The sequence below is a fragment of the Acinonyx jubatus genome, chromosome B4, assembly GCF_027475565.1.
Source record: "Acinonyx jubatus isolate Ajub_Pintada_27869175 chromosome B4, VMU_Ajub_asm_v1.0, whole genome shotgun sequence".
Taxonomy (NCBI): domain Eukaryota; kingdom Metazoa; phylum Chordata; class Mammalia; order Carnivora; family Felidae; genus Acinonyx; species Acinonyx jubatus.
This window is the reverse complement of record NC_069387.1, coordinates 32,474,141-32,496,864: the sequence shown is the minus strand read 5'-3', so window position 1 is coordinate 32,496,864 and position 22,724 is coordinate 32,474,141. Positions and strand designations below refer to the sequence as shown.

The window sequence follows — 22,724 nt, the reverse complement described above, 5'->3', positions numbered from 1 at the left end:
AGTTTCATGAGCCTTTTGTTTCTGATCTCTTAGTTTCCTGCTCTCAATTATCCAGAGCTAAAACTTCCAATTCTGTTTGTTTTCATTCTTTGTATTTAATAATTTGGCTTTGGAATTTTTGATACTGTAATGGTGAATAAATATTAACAGCCCTGTGTCACTTACTAAATTAACAATAATTTAACACTTAGAGCAAACATACAATTCAATATTAGTATAGTATGCCATGCTAAAGTGTCTTTTTAAATAGCAGTGACAAAAATAAAACGTTAGTAAAATAATTATAACCTGGCTGCTGTTACCTTGTGCAAAATTACACAGGGATTAGACATGATATTCTGTATAATTTACACTCCAGGTAAATAAGTTAATAATATACAGGGAGAGAAAAGAAAAAGAGAATGATTTGCAGGCTGTGCACACAAAAGTTTGAATAACTTAACAGTTTTTATTAGGTAAGTAGAAGTATGGGGCAATTAGTATTTTCTTCCTACTTGTGTATTTTTTTAATTTTTTGCAAAAATTTTGAATTTATTTTGTAATCAGAAAATACATATTAAACAACAAATATGTATTGATGAACATAACTAATCAAAAAGAAATATCTTTAGTACATATATTTTTAACCTCTATAAATTATCTGAAAGCCCAATTGTATATTATTTTTATTGCTTTATAACAGGCAAAAAGGGATAACCAAACACATTGTGTCAAATGAATGGACTAGCCAATGTTTCTGCTTATTTTCAGGACATTTCACATAGCTGCACACATCTATACCTATCTGTGTGCCTGCTCACATCTGACTCCCCCTCTTATACTGTTTATATAAACAGATGATAAGATCTTATTCTATGTTTGGCTGATTAAGTGTTAGCACTCAGGTGCAAAAAAGATCAAAGTAGCTGTTATTAATGTTTTATTCTAGACAATTCAGCCAAAATTTAAAAAGGAAAGGAGAAGGATAGGAAAGGAAAGGAAAGGGAGGAAAGAAAGAAAGTGAAAGAAAGAAAGAGAGAAAGAAACAGAAAGAAAATGAAAGAAAAGAAAAGGAAGGAAGGCAGGAAGGAAAGAAGGAGGGAAGAGAGAGGGAAAGAAAGAGAAAGGGAGGAAGGGAGGAAGAAAGAAAGGAAGAAGAGAACTAAGGACCCTATTCTTCCACTGATATAGCAGGATTAGAAGACAAATCTCTATTACTATTAATAGTAGTTACATGACTGAATTTCCTCCCACATTCACTTGAGAGCTTACTCCCTAAAATATATGCAGCAACAAAAATCTTGTCTTTTCAGATTTTTCTAATATGCATCTTCCCTCAAATCCTGTACTTAATTTGCCACACTCATTAAATTTGATTAGAGCAAAGTTGAATGATTTTTTTTTAACTCTCAACTAATTGTTTCTTAATGAAGTTGGGTAATTTGTGATTCAAAAGGGATGTTAGATTTCTAGTCAGGTAGGGCTCAGCTCACAGTTACTGATGTAAGAAAAGTAAGATACAGAATTGAGTTTCAGAAATCAATGCAAAATAATAAAAAATTAAAATGGAGAAGCAGTCTATCAATAGTACTGCTGTAACAAAGGGGAGGCTTGTTTTTATATTGATTAGTTACTGTTAAATAATGCATCGGTGCTTCCCAACAGTGCACACTCTAGCTGGGTTGTTTATTGCAAGGGGTAGTTGGACAGAATCAAGCAATCAATACTGGTGCTGTAAACACACTTGAAAATGCAGTTCTGCAGTTCACATCACAGTAGTTCTCTGGCCATTAAGCTCCAGTGGCCTGGAAGGTGCAGCACAAAATTCTTCAGAGTTCCCTATAGAGAGCACTAAGATTTGCTTTTTGTTAAGAGGTAACTAAGTCAAGATGTTATATCTGAATGCTCTCCTACTCATTTACTACATTTCATATACAGATTTCACAGCTCACATGAGTTACGCAGAATTTATCAGCCTTTTACAATATATCAGATATACTTTCCCACTATTCAATTATCAAGTATGTTAGCAGTCATTCTTTGCCATGATAAATCACCCCACAATAGGATACTTAGCATTATGATTCTCCTCAAAGCAATCCTTTTATAGTTTTTTTTTTAATTTTTTTAACGTTTATTTATTTTTGAGACAGAGAGAGACAGGGCATGAACGGGGGAGGGTCAGAGAGAGGGAGACACAGAATCTGAGACAGGCTCCAGGCTCTGAGCTGTCAGCACAGAGCCCGACGCGGGGTTCGAACCCACGGACCGCGAGATCATGACCTGAGCCGAAGTCGGCCGCTTAACCCACTGAGCCACCCAGGCGCCCCGAAGCAATCCTTTTATAGTTTAAAAGCAACAGTATACATGGGAATTGCAATTATTTTATAATTTAAAAGCAACAGTATCCATAGCAATTTAAAAGCTAGGTATATCATTATTATCTTCAGGTTCAAAATCCTAGTAATGTTTACAACTTTGCAGCAATAAATGTTTTTCATTTACCATGAAAACTAACTATACCCAAAATAGTATCTAGTGTACCCTGATCTCCTAAGAGAGAACAGTAGGAAATGTAATTTGTTTTTTAGGGACTTAATGGAGTAAAAACGTGGCTGGAGCTTCTGCTGCTTACACAGTATATGATTTTAGTAAAGCATTTAGACTTTTGAAGTATTGCCATCCACACAGTGAGGATAGTAGTATCTTCCCATTATGACTCATAAGACTTTTGCAAGAAGATAAGTTAATGTACATGGCATTTTTGTGAACAGTGATTTGTAAATTTAATTACATTATTCTGTTTTGAAGAAAGAGCTGAAGACAAGTTCCAGAGAATCTTTCTTGGGAACTAATCTTCCAGTTGTAATTATTGCTAATAAAACCAAAGATGAAAGCTAGATTTGGCAGGTATCACAAAAGTTGTGTCCAAAATGCATCTCCCTACTAATGAGTCATTTGGTATTTTTTGTATTTTATCTGACACCATAAAGAATTGAAGTTGATTTAATTTTGTGATAAAAATGTGAATATAGTTTTGATTTGTATTTCCGTCATGATGAGTGATATTGATCATTTTTTCATGGGTCTGTTGGCCATGTCTTTTTTGCAAAAATGTCTATTCATGTCTTCTGCCCATTTCTTCACTGGATTATTTGTTTTTCAGGAGTTGAGTTTGGTAAGTTCTTTACAGATTTTGGATACTAACCTTTTATCCAATATGTAATTTGCAAATATCTTCTTCCATTCCATTGGTTGCCTTTTAGTTTTGTTGATTGTTTCCTTCTCTGTGCAGAAGCTTTTTTATTTTGATGAGGTCCCAATAGTTCATTTTTACTTTGGTTTCCCTTGCTTTTGGAGATGTGTTAAGTAAGAAGTTGCTGTGGCCAAGGTCAAAGAGGTTGTTGTCTGTTTTCTCTTCTAGGATATTAACGGTTTCCTGTCTCACATTTAGGTCTTTCATCCATTTTGAATTTATTTTTGTGTATGGTGTAAGAAAGTGGTCCAGTTTCATTCTTCTGAATGTTGCTGTCTAGTTCTCCCAGCACCATTTGCTAAAGAGACTGTCTTTTTTCCACTGGATACTCTTTCCTACTTTGTTGAAGATTAGTTGGCCATATATTTGTGGGTCCAATTCTGGGTTCTCTATTCTATTCCATTGGTCTATGTGTCTGTTTTTGTGCCAAGAAGATGTAGTACATATATATAATGGAGTACTGCTCAGCAATAAAAAAGAATGAAATCTTACAATTGCAACAACTTGAATAGAACTGGAGGATATTATGCTAAGTGAAATAAGTCAGTCAGAGAAAGAAAGATATCATATATTTTCACTCATATGTGGAAGTTGAGAAATTTAACAGAAGACTATGGGGGAAGGGAAAGAAAAATAATACTTACAAATGGAAAGGGAAGCAAACCATAAGAGACTTTTAAATACAGAGAACAAACTAGGAGTGCTCAGGTGGTCTAGTCGGTTAGTGTTCAACTTCAGGTCAGGTCATGATCTCACCACTCCTGAGTCCGAGCCCTGTGTCAGGCTGTGTGCTGATAGCTCAGAGCCTGAAGCCTACTTCCAATTCTATGACTCCCTCTGTCTCTGCCCCTCTCCCACTCATGCTCTGTCTCTTTCTCTCAAAAATAAACATTAAAAAATTAAAAAAGAGTAAAAAATACAGAGAACAAGCTGAGGGTGGAAAGGTAGGAGAGGGTGAGGAAAATGAGTGATGGGTATTGAGGAGAGCACTCATTGGGATGAGCACTGGGTGTTGTGTGTAAATGATGAATTGTGGGAATCCACTCCTAAAGCCAAGAGCACACTGTATACACTGTATGTTAGTTAACTTGACAATAAATTATACAAAAAAATAAATAAATAAACAACACAAGCAAAAAAACAAGGGTACAAAAAGGAGGAGCTAAAAAAAAGGTATAAATAGCATATGAATAGGGCATAAATATCATGCATGGGCCCAGCAGTACCCTGGAACTGGTTCATACCAGTTTAAAAATCCAACTGTGCACATTTCTTCCCAGTTCCACCTGTCATGACATTATGTTTGTAGCTTAAAATCAGCTTTAGTGGAAGAATTTGTACCTCAGAAATTGGTAAATACTGCAAATCATAACTTTTCTGTTTTCCCTAGAGATGTAGTCATGAACCATTTAGCAGCACCAAGGAGAGGCTGAATATTTGACTCGAAGCTTGCAAGTACAAAAGAAAAAAGGGAAATGTCCATTACATGGTTCAAAATCAATAGGATAATTTTATCTAATTTGTAAGGAGAATTTGTAACTATTCTTGTTACTAAGTATAGGTACTTCTTGCTAGGGATTCTCACAAAGAAAATACTAAACGAGGGCTTGGAAAATTCTCTCCCATTCCTGGGCCCCCACTAAATTCAGCAAAAGCAATTGTGCTATGAGTTAGGGGTTTTAATATCATGCTTTTAAATTGCCATTGTACCAAAGCTACAGGAAACTAGGCAATATTTTTCCCATGAAAAGCACAAATTATTTTTAAAAAATTACACTATTATCCAAAACAATTCGAAATGAAATTTAATAGCCATGAGAAATTAAATAATCCTGATTACAGAGAAATTACCACAGAAGAGAAGATAGAAAGTATAATTCCTGTGAGTAACATTATCTTTCACAGCCTGGGCATATTTCTTAACTGCTTAACCCTTAGTTTTTAATTTGATGGGTGTTATTTCTGGTGAGCCTCTACTTCTATCTTCTGTCAAAAAAATTCGAGGTAGTTTACAACTTGCTCCATATATATTTACCTTGACATACTTGACATAACTCCTAAAGCACAAACTTTATTCTTACTAAAAATAGCAATCTCTGTTAAAAAAAAATCTTCATTTTAATTGGGTGTATGTACATTTGCATACATTTTCAGATTTACTCGCCCCTTTAGGTCAATATCTTATGGCCTTTTCATTAAACCAAATTTTTATAAAAGTATAGAGAGAAGGAAAAAGAAATTCTAGGTAGATTGATAGATTCCCATCCTGTCCTATAAACCGATTTACTCTCGCCAAACAAATTTGGTCTGTTCTTCTCTTTTCTGTTTTTAATACAAGTGTTATTTGTTCAGACAAGGGTGTCAGCATCATTGGAATTTCAGAAAAGGAGAAACACTTGTCAACACTTTTACTTTCCTTCATTCTCACTCTTTTATGCATTACAAATGCACCCATCGGAACACAAACACATACACACCTATCTTCTGAGCCACTCACATTTAACACTCAATTTCCAACTTCATCTTTTACTCTGCTAACTGTTAAACTACAATCCATTCACACTCCTGATGAAAGAACACTACTTAAAATATTGGACAATCATCAACTCTACTTCTTTTACATTACAAAGAGTAATGGACAAAAGAGATTTTTTCAGGAGTTTGTTAAGTACATTACTAATTAAAGGGATACAATATATATTTCAATAGCATTGTTTGTGGAAAATCTATATGTACTCATAAGAAAATTTTTAAATAAAGAAATGTATCCCCAAAAAACCATAAAATAAAAACATACAACAAAAAGATACTCACTGCTAGTACTTCAAGACCAGTCATCAAAGTATCTCTATACATATATGCAGAAATATGCCTTAAATTTATAAAGTATGATTGCAATACAAATCTTACTTTGTAAAGGTTTTTTTTTTTAGTTCACGATATTGAAGGTGTTTCTTTGTACTATTGGTTTTAAAATTTGTGGTTTTTAAAAAAATTTTTTTACATTTATTTATTTATTTTTGAGAGAGAGACAAAGAGCACAATTGGGGGATAGGCAGAAAGAGAAGGAGACACAGAATCCAAAGCAGGCTCCAGGCTCCCAGCTGTCAGCACAGAGCCCAATGCGGGGCTCAAACACACAAACCGCGAGATCATGACCTGAGCCGAAGTCGGACACTTAACAAACTGAGCCACCCAAGCACCCAAAAATTTGTGGGTTTTTAAATTTTGGCTATTATTGATGATGGAAACTCAAAGCTTATTGCTTCATAAATAAGAAAAAGATTCTTACATGTTGTAGTAAAAGAGAAATATAATGATCTATGATTAGTAGATTCTAAATTTATTTATCATTTAAAACATTGCTGGACTTATACTCTGTGGTAGAATAAGGCTGGCTCAGAGTTCACATCCTATAAAAGAGATAAAGTTGCAACTGATAAATTACATAGAACAGAGTGAGTGCTACCAAGTCTTTCCTATGTATATGTATGGAGCCATTCAACAACTGTTGATGGAGTTTACACTAGTGTCAGGGATAGATCTCAGTGCTCAATAGATCCTGCCTTCAAAGAGCCTACAGATGCAGTGGGAGATAGATGTAAACATAGAAAATGTAAAATAACGTGAGGGAAAATTGAATCAAGAATCATCTGGGAGGGCTGCCTGGGTGGCTCAGTGGGTTAAGCATCAGACTTTTACTCAGGCCATGATCTCATGGTTGGTGGGTTTGAGCCTCACAAACCTGCTTCAGATTCTGTGTCTCCCTCCCTCTCTGCCCCCCGCCATCTCAAAAATAAATAAACATTAAAAAAATCTTCCGGTGATAATTGGGATAATTAAATGGTAGATTGGGTGCAGAAGAGTTTTTCAAAACTCAGTTTGAAGTTTCCAACTTAGAGAGTCACTGGATGAATGAATAGTAGAGATGGAAATACAATGCATCCGTGAAAAAAACTACTAAAGACTTCAGCTTTGGACTATGTAAGTTTAGGATGTCTATGGGGAGGGGGGGAAGATGCCTAAAGGATTTAAAACTTTATTAAGAGGGTGGATCACATGTTAACTGTTCTTAACACAATTTTAAAAAAATACAATAAAAGAAAAAGATGCCTATGAGAGTTCAGGGAAGAAATATCCAATAGATATTTTAAAATATAGTTCTAGATTAGGAAGGAGTTCAGACCTGGAACTAAAGATCAGCTTAATTGGAACACATTGATGATGAGGAAGTGTCCAGAGATGAGGCAGAAGATCTAATCAGGAATCAGATCAAGATTTGGCCAGACTTTATCAGAGGGAAAGTGAGACAAACATAAGTAAATGTTAGAGAAATCATTTTGACTTCTACCTGAACAACCAATGGGGCAGAAGACAGAAGGTGGGAAATCAGTTAAAAGACCACCATATTAATCTAGGTAAAAAAATTTTATGGCTAATGGACTAGGAACAGTGGAAATGAAAAGAGGTGGACTAATTAAAAAAGTAGTAACAGTTTCCTGAGAATTGCCATGAACTTCCCCATGTTCATGCCTTCAATTAGTTGCAAAATTGGACTCCAGTGAAATTTTTTTTTTTAAATAGAAATCTGATGCTCTTCTCAATATATTACCTATATGCCAGGCTGAGAATATCAACTAAATTGACTTACTCTAGCAGCAGTCAATGCCACCACCAGTTAAGTAGCTTATCTCTCAGGACAGTGAGAAAGCATGAAAACAGATGAGTGAGAGGCCTTATTTCAGGACACACCTAAACCAGGAATCTGAGATGCTCACTTAGGATGTTTAAATTCAGGGTATTTTAAAAATGCCACATAGTTATTGTAAAGTCTTTTGTGCTCAAGTGAATAAAGAAAGCTGTACAAAGCACCCTTGCTTCTTTCTGTAGCACATTCCTATACCACAAGAGCGATACCATCAAAGGAATCACATAATCTCTGCATACTTTTGGTAAAGGATACATAAACCTTGTGGCTGACACACTTTGCCACCACATGGCATAAGGCCAACAAAATATTAAGCAAGTTTCCAACAGCATATTTCAGGACACCCTGGAAATTGTTTAACTTAGAAGCATAAGTTATAGAGTTAATTCCATTGTCAAATATGTGAAGAGGCAAAAATCGGGATCTGTTAGACAATTACATACTTGGTTTGAGTCTAGTAAAAATGTCATTATGGCTTTTCTAGATGCTTTTCAAAATGTTGGTTTTTTTTTTTTTCACTTCCTGGTTCACCTCACCCCTGTATCCTTGCCTTTCTGAATCCTTGGTCTTCTGAATGTCCTGAAGTGCCTCCTTTCTCAATTAGCAACCCACTCTTGCTATTTACCTTTACTTTCTTTTATTTTTTAATGTTTTTGTTTAAATTCTATTAGTTAATATATAGTGTAATATTGGTTTCAGGAGTAGAATTTAGTGATTCATCACTTCAATAAAACCCTCAGTGCTCATCATAACAAGTGCCCTCCTTAATGCCCATCACCTATTCAGCCCACCCCCCATCCTCTTCCCTCCACCAAACCTCAGTTTGTTTATCTTTACTTTCAAATTTCAGTTTCTTCAAATATCTAATTGCATTTCACATGTAGAGGGGAAATGACTGTTGTAATTCTTTGGGGCCTTTGCATGGGCATACGGCAACCTTATTTTCTGAAACAAACACTGAAATAAATCACCTAGTAAACAACTTATTTAAAAAATGACTAAATTGTTTTAATGTTTATTTTTGAGAGAGACAGAGAGAGAGAGACAGAGAGAGAGTGTGTGCAAGAGTGGTGGAGGGGCAGAGAGAAAGGTAGACACAGAATCCAAAGCAGGCTCCAGCCTCTGATCTATCAGCACAGAGCCCAATGCGGGGCTCAAACCCATGGGCCACGAGATCATGACCTGAGAAGAAGTTGGACGCTTAACTGACTGAGCCGCCCAGGTGCCCCCCAAAAATAGACTATTTGAACAGAACCTTCTTTGTAAATTAGAACATGTAGTTAAGCACAATACTGTATCTGTCATACTGCTAAGTTACAAAGTTTTACATAATAAATGGTTATTTATCTATTTATTACTTTTTTTTAAATAACATAACTAACTTAAATACATGAGTGATTAATAGTAGGATTTCAGACTGTGTGGAAAGGGTTCTTCTCACAAAATAGTACACTTTTTACCTGTATTCTGTATGCATGTAAGGTCATCCCTGATTTCAATATATATACATATACCGGTCTTACAAGCCTTTTAGGAATGTGGCACAGTGTATGTATGTGAGTGAATTTTGGTTGTATAGATATTACCCATTTAAAAAGTCACTTTTTTTAGATGTTAGGGGAAAGCTAGTGGGTTTTTTAATTATTTTTTATTTAAAAACCTTTTTTTAATGTGTATTTTTGAGACAGAGAGACAGATAGAGCACAAGTGGGGGGGGGGGGGGCGAGATAGAAGGAAACACAGAATCTGAAGCAGGCTCCAGGCTCTGAGCTGTCAGCACAGAGTCTCATGCAGGGCTCAAACCCACAAACAGTGAGATCATGACCTGAGCCAAAGTTGGGCGCTTAACCGACTGAACCACTCAGGTGCACCAAAGCTAGTGCTTAGTAAATACAAGGCCCTGTTCTCAAGAAGACAAGGTAGAAAAACATCTAATTACACAGACACCTAAATACAGACAATTAACATAGCAATGTCTGAAGATTGTGACCATTATGGAATTTGATGATAGATACTAGAAGTGCCCAGTGTAGAGCCTAATTACTAATGTGTCAAGAAATTAGAAATATAACAACATGCCAAGTGCACATTTAGAACAAGATACAAAGGTTGTATGTTTTCAAGAAGTTACTTAGTATTAATTTGGGGGTGGGGGAGAAGAGGTCTTGTCTGAAATGTAAATGCATGTTTTTTTCTTTAGAAATAAACTTTTTTTAAATGTTCATTTATTTTTGAGAGAGAAAGGAGACAGAGTGTGAACGGAGGAGGGGCAGAGAGAGAGATAAAGAATCTGAAGCAGACTCCAGGCTCTGAACTTCCAGCACAGAGCTGCCAGCGCAGAGGCCGGTGCGGGGCTTGAACTCACGAACCAGGAGATCATGACCTGAGCTGAAATGGGACACTTAACCGAGTGAGCCACCCAGGAGACGCAGAAATAAACTTTCTTAATACATGTGTATATATGTATATTCACACACGCCACAGACAAATATAGTTGTATTTTCTGTAATGAAAAAGGAAACAAACCAGAGACTCTGATTACGTTTTCATCAACCTATCAGTATGAAACCTAGCTTTCTGTGTGTTTCTGTTTCACGAAATCTTACTTAATATACACTTCAATTTATTAGTCTTGAACTCACAGCCAACAGCAATATAACTCATGCCTGAATGAAGCTTACCTAAGACATATATTTTCTCCTTAAGACACATCACAGCCTTCCTGTTTTTAGGAACTTTAGATAGTGTTTCAACACCATGTTCAAGGGCCATTTTAAAAAATAAAATCACCAACCAAAAAAAAAAATGCAAAATTATGACACTCAATAGACTGGGAAAAGAACACTTGCTTGTGAATGTGAGAACTGAAAGGAGAAGGCAGAGTGTACTCTTGGTCTTCCACTGGGAAAAGTGCACGTTGGACCGCTCAAACTTTCCCCTACTCTGAACATGACTACAAATGGTGTAAAAACACTGCTAGTATCAATTTTGGCGTTACAAATATATTTTAGCAAGCAGGTGAATTATATAATGGAATTTGTGAATAAGGAAGTTTGACTATATATGAAGAAACAATGGATATACGTTAGACATAATACAGCACAGGAGGAAAAGGACACGGGAACAAGCTTACTTCCTAAAGGTAGTTTTCAGGCTACAAGGCAGGGAGGGAGAGCCCAAGTAGAGATAGGATGCCTTGTTAAGTTGAGGAGACAGACACAGTTCAGTGAAGCTGATGCAGTTAGAAATTATGAGACAGAATACTAGAAAATAGAGACAATGTATGCACATGCACACACACACACGGATACACAAACACACACTCACACAGTTCCAGACATTGGCTAAGGAATCCTCTGTGTCTTTGATTACATACTGACTTAAGTCGATGTCTGGAATCACCATAAGTTCAGAAAGAACATCCAGAAAGTATTCAACCAAACAATTTTTAGAACTAACACAGGGATCGGGACAATTTGTGTTTCTTTGGCCAGAGTAAAGAAACATCATAATATGTGGGGCATTAGAAAGATCCCTCAAAAGGGTGTGACCATTGTAGTGGGGAAAGTTAGTCCAAGAGTAGAGACTGCTATGTATATGCCATACCCCAGATAATGTTAATAAGCAAGTCTTAACAGAATTGAAATAATCTGTAAGTAATTGCATCCTAGTACAAATTTCAATATTTCTTAATGGAATGAAATAAAATCTTACTTAACAGTGACTGCTTTGACCCCTGAAGACTGATAACAAGGTAAGAGTGTCCCTTCCATCTGCTCCACTCATATTTATAGTGAAGGACCCAGAGAGTGTAATAAAGCAATGAATGACAGCAACAAAAAAAATATGGATAGAAAAGGAAGAAATAAAACTTTCTTGTATGCAAACATTATTGTCTAATTAGAAAGGCATAAGGGATCTATAAACCAACTATTGGGAGTTTAGCAAAGTCATAGGTAACAAAAATCAATTTATTTCCATATATCATAAAAAATGAGATAAATGAAAAATACTATTTACAATGACATCAAAAATGAAAAGCTCATATATGGCTTTAACAAAATTTATGTAAGATATATATATATATATATATATATATATATATATATATATATATATTTCATATGGTGGAATGTAGAAAAATACAAAACATTCCTGACAGGAATTAAAGAAGGCTTAATTAAAGGGATATAACACACTAATAGAACAGAGCACTCAATATTATTAAAATGCCAAATCTTCCCAAAATTGATCCATAGATTCAATACAATCACAATTTGGAAATATGATAAGGTGATTTAATATTTTTATGGAAATTCACTGAACCTAGAATAGCCAGAAAAAAGAGAGAAAGAAAGAGAGAGCAAATTTGGAGACTTCCAGTACCTGCTATCAACACTTACTAAAAACAAGTCAATCACAACACGACAAATACCAATATGATTTCACTCATGTGTGGAATTTAAGAAACAAAACGAACAAGGAAAAAAGGAAGAAATAAACCAATAAACAGACTCAACTATAGAGAACAAATTGATGGCTACCAGAGGGAAGGTGGAAGTATGGGTTACATAGGTGATGGGGACTGAGGAGGGCACTTGTCATGATGAGCTCCAGGTTACGTATGGAAGTGATGAATCACTATATTGTACACTTGAAACTAATATTACACTGTGTATTAACTAACTGGAATTAAAATAAAAACTTGAAAAATTTACTGGAATGCTACAATAACCAAGACAGTGCAATACTAATGTAAAGACAAAAAAAAAAAAAAAAAAAAAGAAAAAGAAAAATGGAGCAATACAAAGCCCAAAAATAGACCCACACTGATATAATTACTTGATTTTTGATACCAGCATTAAAGCCTTTCAAAAATGAGAGAAAAGTCTTTCAATAAATACTGATGAAGCAACTGGATATTCATATCAAAAAGGGAAGAATCTTGAATATTACCTTATATTGTATATGAAAATTAAATACAGAACTATTTTAAACCTAAATTAGAGCTGAAGGAAACCAATTTGACAATGAATTATATTTTAAAAAAATTATAAAAAACAGGAGAACGTCTTTGAGACTTTGAGTTAGGCAAAGATTTCTAACAGGACACAAAGAGCTTGAACTATGTGAGAAATATTCATAAAATGGATAAAACTAAAATTTAGTTTAACTTATATATAAATTTGTATATTATATTTATATTTGTTATATATTATTTTATATAAATTCTATACATTTATTTAGTTCAATAAAACTAAAAGCTGTACTGCAGAAGACAATTATAAAAAATTAAAATGCAAGGCAAGGACTTGGAGAAAATATTTTCAAAATATACATCAGATTACTGACTGTATCTATTTTGCCACTTGTTTATATACTACTTATTAAAACAGTAGGGAGGACTTTATTCAGGACTATTTCAGATGGTGTTAGGACTATTACAGCTGAAAGAGATCTGAAAATCACTTATGAGGGGATATCAAGGGTAGGGGGATGCTTGCTAAACTGACTGTACAAGATTCTTGCTGAAGGCAGACCAAGGGCTTAGACTTCAAGAATGGAGGATAAGGAATTTGATTAGATATCAGGGGTGATCAGATACCAAAGATACAGAATTCTCTGTCAACTAATTTACCAACATTCTTACCACAACTGGACTGGGAAGGCTGAAGATATGACCTAGTGATGAGGCCTGATCAAAAAGAGGGAGTGCCATGGAAGAGGAGGTGAGGCACCAGGAAGCATCCAGCGTGATGCAGGCTGCAATCCCATGGCACCTCAAGGCCCCATCAGGCCGTCTTAGGCCCTGCCTTGCCATCTCCTCTAGTAGGTGACCTGGGCCAGGCCCGGGTCCCCTTCATCTGCCCACCCTCCCCACCCTGGCCAGGACTTGCCGTGCTTCCCAGCCATCCCGGACTTTGCTGGACCCAGCATGGTGCCAGGGTCAGTGTTTGTTTTGGATCTCTGGACAGGTGAGGATCCTGCTAAAGGCCACCCTCCTGAGGCAGCAGTTCGAATGGTTCAGGAGATTGTGGGCTCCTTCTACAGGGGCAGAGGAGACCATTTACAGGTCATTTCTGATTGTCACATGATCTGGAGCACATTTGCGTATAATGGAAAGTGATGCCCTCCCTTCTTATGACATTTTAGATAACAGCAAGATTATCAGTGAGCAGTCCTGGAAGGAACTCAAAGTGTGCCCTCCCCACTATTACCCGGTTGAGACTGACCTACGCTGATCATCAAAGTTACCTCATATGGTGGAATGGTGGGCCAAAGCACAGGATCTCCCGTGCCAGCAGAAGATTTAGAAGTTTCAGATCGCCCAGGTGTTTACAGTACAATGCAGCGCTTAGGGAGGGATACAAGACTTTCTTTAACACCCTTTACCAAAACTACATTCCCTTTTTTTTCCTTTTTGGCAGGCATTGGTGATACCATGGAGGAGATTATCTGACAAATAAAGGTGTTCCGCCCCAGCATCCACATTGTGTCTAACTACATGGACTTTGACGAAGACAGTTTTGGACAGGGATTCAAGGAGTCGGCTCATACACACATACAACAAAAACAGCTCCATTTGTAAGAACTCCAGGTACTTCCAGCAGCTTCTGGACAAAACCAACATCCTCCTGCTTGAGGACGTCATGGAGGACCTCACTATGGCTGATAAGGTTACCAGTGTGGAGAGCATTCATTCTCAAGATTGGTTTCTTACATGACAAGGTGGAAGAGCAGTGGGAGCACTACATGGACTCCTATAACATTGTGCAGGAGAAGGACCAGATGCTGGACATGGTCTGCTACAGCACATCCTGAACAGTGGGGACTGGATGGAGATGTAGGGCTCCTGAGTGTGCAGGTGTGGGGCCAGGCACTGCAAGCCACAGAGAAAAGGAAGCCTCACCTAGAGGCCACCCTGTTGGGAATGCTGTTCCTCCCCATGGGTACAGAGGAGAGTCTAGGGTGATGCAGCTGCTGAGCCCATGCTCCACACTCTTCCTTTCCCAGTGTCTTCTATTGTGTTCTGGGAAGGCTTGTGGGAGGCCCTGCCAGGTGGAAGGTCCTATGAGTTTGAACACAGGACCTACAGGATGTTAGCACTCTAGGGACCAACTGGTCCAGGGATTCTTTTTTCCCCAAATTTCTAAACATGGGAAGATGTTCTTCAAATAAATCTAATGTGTGAAACAGATCAAAATTTAAAAAAGAAAAAGAAAAAGAAAAACCAAAGCCAAAACAAAATAAAAAAACAAAAAGAGGACCAGAAGAATCTACCTAAAGTCTGGTCAAAGAGAGTCTTTGTCAACAATTACAACTCAATGTTAAGACAATTAACTAGATTCTTAAAAAGAAAGATTTGAATGAAAACTTAACCAAATAAGGTAAAAAATAGCAAATAATATAAAAAGATATTCAACATTTTTATTCCTTAAAAATACAAATTAAAACAACAATAAGATACTAATTCATACACAGAGTAGTTTAAATTAAAACATTGACTTAGATGTACAATTGAACTCTTGTACTTTGCTGCTGGAAGTGCAGAATGATAACCACTTTGTAAATTATTTTGGTACTTTCTCAAAAAATTATATATGTAGTTACTCTATGACACAGAAATACCACATCTACAAGTTTACCAGTAGAAATGAAACATATGTCTACACAAAAAATTTACATGAATATTTAAAATAGCTTTATTAGCCAAACCCTCAAACAACCAAAATGCTCATTGACTGGTGAATGGATAAATATATTGTTGTAAATCCACAGAGTGAAGTAGTATACAGCAATACTGTTTGATGACAGTTCTCCATCAAATAAGGTTTCTACACTTCCAGTGGCAACTTTTTCCAGATTGTCATTTAAAGGATGGTTGTGTGCAAAAAGCTTGGGAGAACAGAGACAGTGTCTGTATTGTGCGGCTTTTTCCTGACTAGCATAATGAAGATGATGTTAAAACGAGGCAAGTTTTTAATTCCTTTGCTTTTGGGTGTGTCAAGTAAGAAATTGCTGCGGCAGAGGTCAGAGAGGTTTTTTTCCTCCTTTCTCCTCTAGGGTTTTGATGGTTTCCTGACTCACATTCAGGTCCTTTATCCATTTTGTCTAAAAGGCAACCAATGGAATGGGAAAAGATATTTGCAAATGACGTGTCGGACAAAGGGCTTTATCCAAAATCTATAAAGAACTCACCAAACTCCACACCCAAAAAACAAATAATCCAGTGAAGAAATGGGCGGAAAACATGAATAGACACTTCTCTAAAGAAGACATCCAGATGGCCAACACACACATGAAAAGATTTTCAACGTCGTCCCTCATCAGGGAAATACAAATCAAAACCACACTCAGATACCACCTCACGCCAGAATGGCTAAAATGAACAAATCAGGAGACTATAGATGCTGGAGAGGATGTGGATAAATGGGAACCCTCTTGCACTGTTGGTGGAATGCAAACTGGTGCAGCCACTCTGGAAAACAGTGTGGCGGTTCCTCAAAAAATTAAAAATAGATCTACCCTATGACTCAGCAATAGCACTTCTAGGAATTTACCCAAGGGATACAGGAGTACTGATGCATAGGGGCACTTGTACCCCAATGTTTACAGCAGCACTTTCAACCATAGCCAAAGTATGGAAAGAGACTAAATGTCCATCAACTGATGAATGGATAAGGAAAATGTGGTTTATATACACAATGGAATACTACGTGGCAATGAGAAAGAATGAAATATGGCCTTTTGTAGCAACGTGGATGAAACTGGAGAGTGTTATGCTAAGTGAAATAAGTCATACAGAGAAAGACAGATACCATATGTTTTCACTCTTATGTGGATCCTGAGAACTTAACAGAAGACCATGGGGGAGGGGAAGAAAAAAAAAAGGTTAGAGAGGGAGGGAGCCAAAACATAAGAGACTCTTAAAAACTGAGAACAAACTGAGGGTTGATGGGGGGTGGGAGGGCGGGGAGAGTGGGTGATGGGTATTGAGGAAGACAGCTGTTGGGATGAGCACTGGGTGTTGTATGGAAACCAATATGGCAATAAATTTCATATTAAAAAAAATAAAACGAGGCAAGTTTGCTAGCAGATTTGCTGGCAGATTCATAAGCTCATGGGTCTTCCCCTATGACACAGAGGACTTAGACGTGAAAAAGAACATGAGGAAGCTCAAACTTCCTGCTGTGCCATGAATAATAAAGTCTCTGACTCAGCAGTCTAGTGTCTTCTGTTAGAATCCTGTGAAACTGTGGCACACTTACCTGCAAGCATAGTAAAATTCCAAACTATTTATAGTTCCTTGCAAAACTACTGATAAGTGCAATAGCATTAATGAATCTCAAAAACATTAATATGCTAAGTGATAGAAGTCACATAAAAGACTATATCCTGGAAATTGTAAAGAAGAGAAAATTGTAGTAATGCAGAGCATATCAGTGGTTACCCTGGGCTAGGGTTAAGCAAAAGAACTGGCTACCAAAGGACAGGTAAAAATTTTGGAGTAGTGATGGAAATGTTGTATGCCTTGATTGTGGTGGTGTTATAGCTGTACATTTTTTAAATTAAAACTCATAACTTATACATTTAAAATGGTGAATTGTATTATATTTAGTTTATATTTATATTTATACTTTAATAAATTTGATAAAATATTAAAAATAAATCTAAGCATACCTATATTTTCAACATTCTGAATTAACTTTTTAACAGATCTATACTTTTTTTATTTAATTTCTTCAGTCAATTACTAATTAATCAAACTCAACAAAACTGTTAGATAACTTAAAGATGGTAAAACATATTAGATATATATTTTTTGAGTCATCTATTTTGCAGACATCTGTTTGTCTTCTATATATGCTCTCCATTGAGCTAGTTTTTCCCTAGAAATATAATTCCAAGCCCATCTTAGGCAAAAGGGAATTTCAACCTCAGTCATTATGGGGATCCCTTTGTAGTATTACAACATTAAAAAAAAAATCCAGGTGTGCAAAGCAGAGTAAAACATATACAAAGGACCTTGTGATCTCTGGGCCATAGTGATCACTTCTACTGTGCCCTTGTCCAAGCCTGCAGGACTCAGTGAAGTCTAACACTTCTGCTGTTCCTGTGTGATAATGGCCACTGGAATTTTTGCTGAGGCTGAGTCCAGGTACCTTGGGGCTGCCCTTCTTAGATGCTTCATTCAGCCACTGCCCTGAGGACCTGAACCTAAATGTGGTGTGACATATAAACACAGGTCTCCAAAACTTGAGGAACGTGCAGACATCTGAACTCATCCTTGTCTTGGGAAATGTCACTTCTCTCTCCTGCTCTCACCTCCCCTCCCTCAAAAGCACTTTCTCTTTGTCATTCTTTTACACTTTACATAAGTTTTCTATGCTTTCACAGAAAGATGAGATACTGTCTTAAATAAACCTCTCTATCACCTATAATTATATGAAAAACAAAGGAATATATTTCTCTGAAATCTTCTCAACACAAAATTTAATTTTTAAGTTAAGTATTCCTGAGGGGAAAAATCTTTTTCCCCTATGAAGTATATATTTTAGCTGAATAAAGTATTTTTATTTTGTAACATTGTAAAGCCAAGTATGCAGAGATTAGTAGGTTCTTGAAAAATTAAAAGTATTTTAAGATGTATTTGGTTAACAGAATAACTTGGGTTTCCCTCACAATTTTGGCATTTGCTTCATTCTTCACAAACCACTGCTCTTAAATTGTATGCTGTCCATAATGGACACAGATATAATGGACAGTTGGTCACAGCAGACAAAAACAGATCTGCCCAAACAACTTATTACATTCAAGACATTCTTCTCTACTTATGACAAACAGAAACTCTGGCTGCATTTGACTGGGTCTGAATTTCTCCATATATTGCTATTGGTGTAAAAAAATATTTTTTAAGGACAGCTACAGCAATAGTAATGCAACATAATTTGATTTCACATAGTACTCTTAGGAACTAAATTATAGTAATTCTACTTTAATTTGTGGCATACCAGAAAGTTATGTGCAACTTTCCAAATTAAACCAATAGGCCAAATCCTGCCACAATATCTTGGCTTCTCTCAAGAGAATGCAAATTCTCCAGCATATGACTCTTCTTTGGAGTAGCACTTATGAGACATGTCAGATTATAGCAGTGGAGTAAAATCAGGAGAAAATCTAGGCTATGACTGGATAACATTGGTTTACATATAGTTCACATAAAAATGGCAGTATGGTATCCCTAAATGAGGATAAGTGGAGCACTGGGAAAGCTGAACACTAGACCTGGTCCACCCACTAGCTAGCTGTCAACTTTGTGCCAAACTTTGCTTTTTTCTTGACCTTATTTTCCTCATCTGTAGAAGTAGAGGGTTAGAATAACTAATACCCACGCTTCCTCTCATGTGAAAATTCTAAGGTAAAAAATGATTATATAAGTCAACCATTCTCAGCATTTTACATATATTAACTCAATCCTCAGAACCATCTGTGAAGTAGAAATTGTTATTATTACCATTTTACAGATAAACAGAACTAGTATATGACACTTTCAGCTACAAAGTGAGCCTGCCAAATATATGAAAACTTTATTTGTATTATCTTGGAATCTTCCCATATCCTTCCTGCTCATCTCTATTTCAGTCTCATCCTACTTTCTCACTCTACCACACAACCCTAAGAGTTATCCCTTGGATCACCAAAATTTGGATGTAGCACAAGAGGGAGAGGGGGAGAGAAAGAATCTGAAGCAGGGTCCAGGCTCTGAGCTGGAGCCCGATGCGGGGCTCAAATTCACAAACCATGAGATAATGACCTGAGCCGGAGTTGGACACTTAACCAACTGAGCCCCCCAGGTGCCGCTGTAGATAGAGATTTTAGACTTATCAGTTTCTAGGAGGATTCCAAAATCTAACTGTGGATAAACTACCATAAGGATCATACACGTAATAAAAGAGATCTAGGGCAGGAAACGCCAACAATAAGTAAGTGGATAAAAGGAGAGCTTGGAGGTGGTGATATTCCCCACTGGTATCTGTTTTCCCTCCACTGCCAGAATGAGGATGGTATTTCCATGCCTAATGGAGTCAGGCACAGTCACGTGACTAACTTTGGCCAATGAAATGTGATATAAATGAAATGACAGAAGGTTTACTGGTCAGTAAAGCTGGCCAGGCTGGGCTTACTTTTCCCTCTGCCACTGTGACCTGCATGCTTCAGAGAGACTGCCCTGACTGCCAGGCAACCAGAAGAGAATGAGACAACACAATGATTATACAACCTAACTGAAAAATCAGTCTTTGTTCTCTTTAGCACTGAGATATGAATGTACTGGGTAGAATAAGAAGGAGGGCCCAGAAAGGTAAAGGCTAAACAAATGGAGAATTATGTCACCAAATTCACATTTGAAAGCATGGGGAGCAAAGTCAAGAGTGTCAAATGTTAAAAGAGATGGAGTTAGAGAAGACAACTGTACATTCTTTTGATCTTCTTGAGAGCATTTTCAGTGGAAGAGTAAGGGCTAAGTCAGACAACAGTGGTTGGTATCAGTGCAAAAACAGGAAAATGAAACTAGTAATGCGTAGAACTTTTTAAAATTTAAGGGTAAGAGAGATAAGGTTACATAGGAAGATAGGGAGAGTTGGGGAACACTGGAGCAATCTGTGTATATGGGAGGTGACAGGGCATCCCATATTTACTGGAAAAGCATCATAAGGAGCTGGGATTTTATCATGACACAGAGTGACTTAGTGACATGGGTTGTATCCATGTATAGTGCACACACACATCTTTTCTGGTGAGTGAGTTATGTATATTCATGTAGATTCCTGAATGGCAATCAGGAATCTTTATAATTTGTAGTGAGCTTACTTCAAGATACACATATGCACAGATACATGAGGCTATGCAGTAATAAATATGATGTCTAAATACTCTTCTTACTTTGATATCTAAATCAAAATGGAATCTAAGAGGATCTTAAGTTATAGACCAGTACCCAGAGTGGAGTTTAAATCCATACCCCACCACTTAGTATCTGTGTGCCACTAATGGAGTTACTTAACCTCTTTTTACTTCTGTTTAATTACCCAGCCTTAACTTGCCCCCAAGATACACTATATATAATCCTTATTAATATATGCCCAGAAATTTTCCATAAGGAAATCTATGTCTTTTTTTAAATGTTTTTAATGTTTATTTATTTCTGAAAAAGAGAGAGAGACAGAGACAGAGAGAGAAGCCATGAGCATGGGCGCAGCAGAGAGAAATTGGGAGACACAGAATCCAAAGCAGGCTCCAGGCTCTGAGCTATCAGCACAGAGCCTGACTTTTGGGGGGGGGGGAGGGGCTCTAACCCACTAAACATGAGAGCATGACCAGAGCCGAAATTGGATGCTTAAGCAGCTGAAACACCCAGGTGCCCCAGAAATCTGTATATCTTAAAATCATTTGTTCATTGGTAGAAAGTAGAGGACAGGGAAGGAAACTTGCTGAAAATGCAGATCATACAGGACAAACGCTGCAATCAGTGCTGAAGTCTCCCAATCCTAATCACACTTAGAATGCAGGGAAAAAGCAGGGAATTGAATGGGTCAGTTTTTAAATTTCTAGAATGGAAAGCCCAGATGGAAAATGATGAAAAGTTATTGCTATTATAATAATTATGCAAAACGTTTTGTAAACATTATAGATTTAATCCTGAGAGTAACAATTTCTCTTCTTTTAATGTTTATTCATTTTGAGAGAGAGAAAGAGAGAGAGAGAGAGAGAGAGAGAGAGAAAGCGTGAGTTGGGGAGAGGCAGAGAGAGAGGGAGACACAGAATCCAAAGCAGGCTCCAAGCTCTGAGCTGTCAGCACAGAGCCTGTCGTGGGGCTCAAACTCATGAACCATGGGATCATGACCCAAGCCAAAGTCTGAAGCTTAATGGACTGGGCCACTCAGGTGTTCCCCAACAGTAACAATTTCTAAATTTAATGGCATGCTTCTTCATTTTCCTAAAAAAATGCTATATGACTAATTTAAAATATGTATGAATTTAAGGCAATTTTAATTTGAGGTGAGCACTTCAATTTTTTTTTAAATGTGAAAGCAAAGATGAGTGGAGCAACAGCTTTTTAAATTGGTCAAATTTATTGATACTAGGTGAGTAATTAGCTGGGTTTATCTCACTGGTGTGGAAAAAAAGTGAATCTTAAATTATTTTGTTGCCTTGTCTCAAAGATTATTATAATTCTTGGCTTTAATAAGACTCCAATATTAGAGGAATATTTTTGACACCACACAAATGATAGAACCATCACAATCGTTTTAATTGGAATGTGCCTTAGAATCCATTCTGTCTCTTGCACATAAAGATGTTAAGGCTCAGAAAGAGTAAGTCACTTACCCAGAGTCCTACTTCATAGAAAAAGATCAATTATTAGTATTAAATGTGAAATAAATGACTATAAATTGTTTTAATATTATAGTATCATTATTTTTAATGATATCATAAGTGAAGCTATATTTATAGCCCAGCTTTCGTTTCCAATCATAGCTTTTTCAGTTCTACTCTTGTCTCATACAGAAGGAACACCTTAACTCTACGAGTTGATTAAGATTCACATTAATGACAGTATCTTTTTTGTTTTATGATTTTACCTCCTTTCTTCAGACAAAAGTCTTTCATGAATGTCACAGGATGCTCTCATTCATTGAGAAGGGTACTCTTATTTCATTCCATATGCATGAGATCATTATTAACACATGGTTATTTTAAGGATATAAGCAGAGCATGAAT

General features: G+C 36.6%; 1 pseudogene; it reads left to right on the top strand.

Moving 5' to 3' along the window:
- LOC106980815 (7-methylguanosine phosphate-specific 5'-nucleotidase-like) overlaps positions 1-14,800 on the top strand; it is a 32,033-nt pseudogene extending 17,233 nt beyond the window's left edge.
- Positions 14,801-22,724: the final 7,924 nt, after the last annotated feature.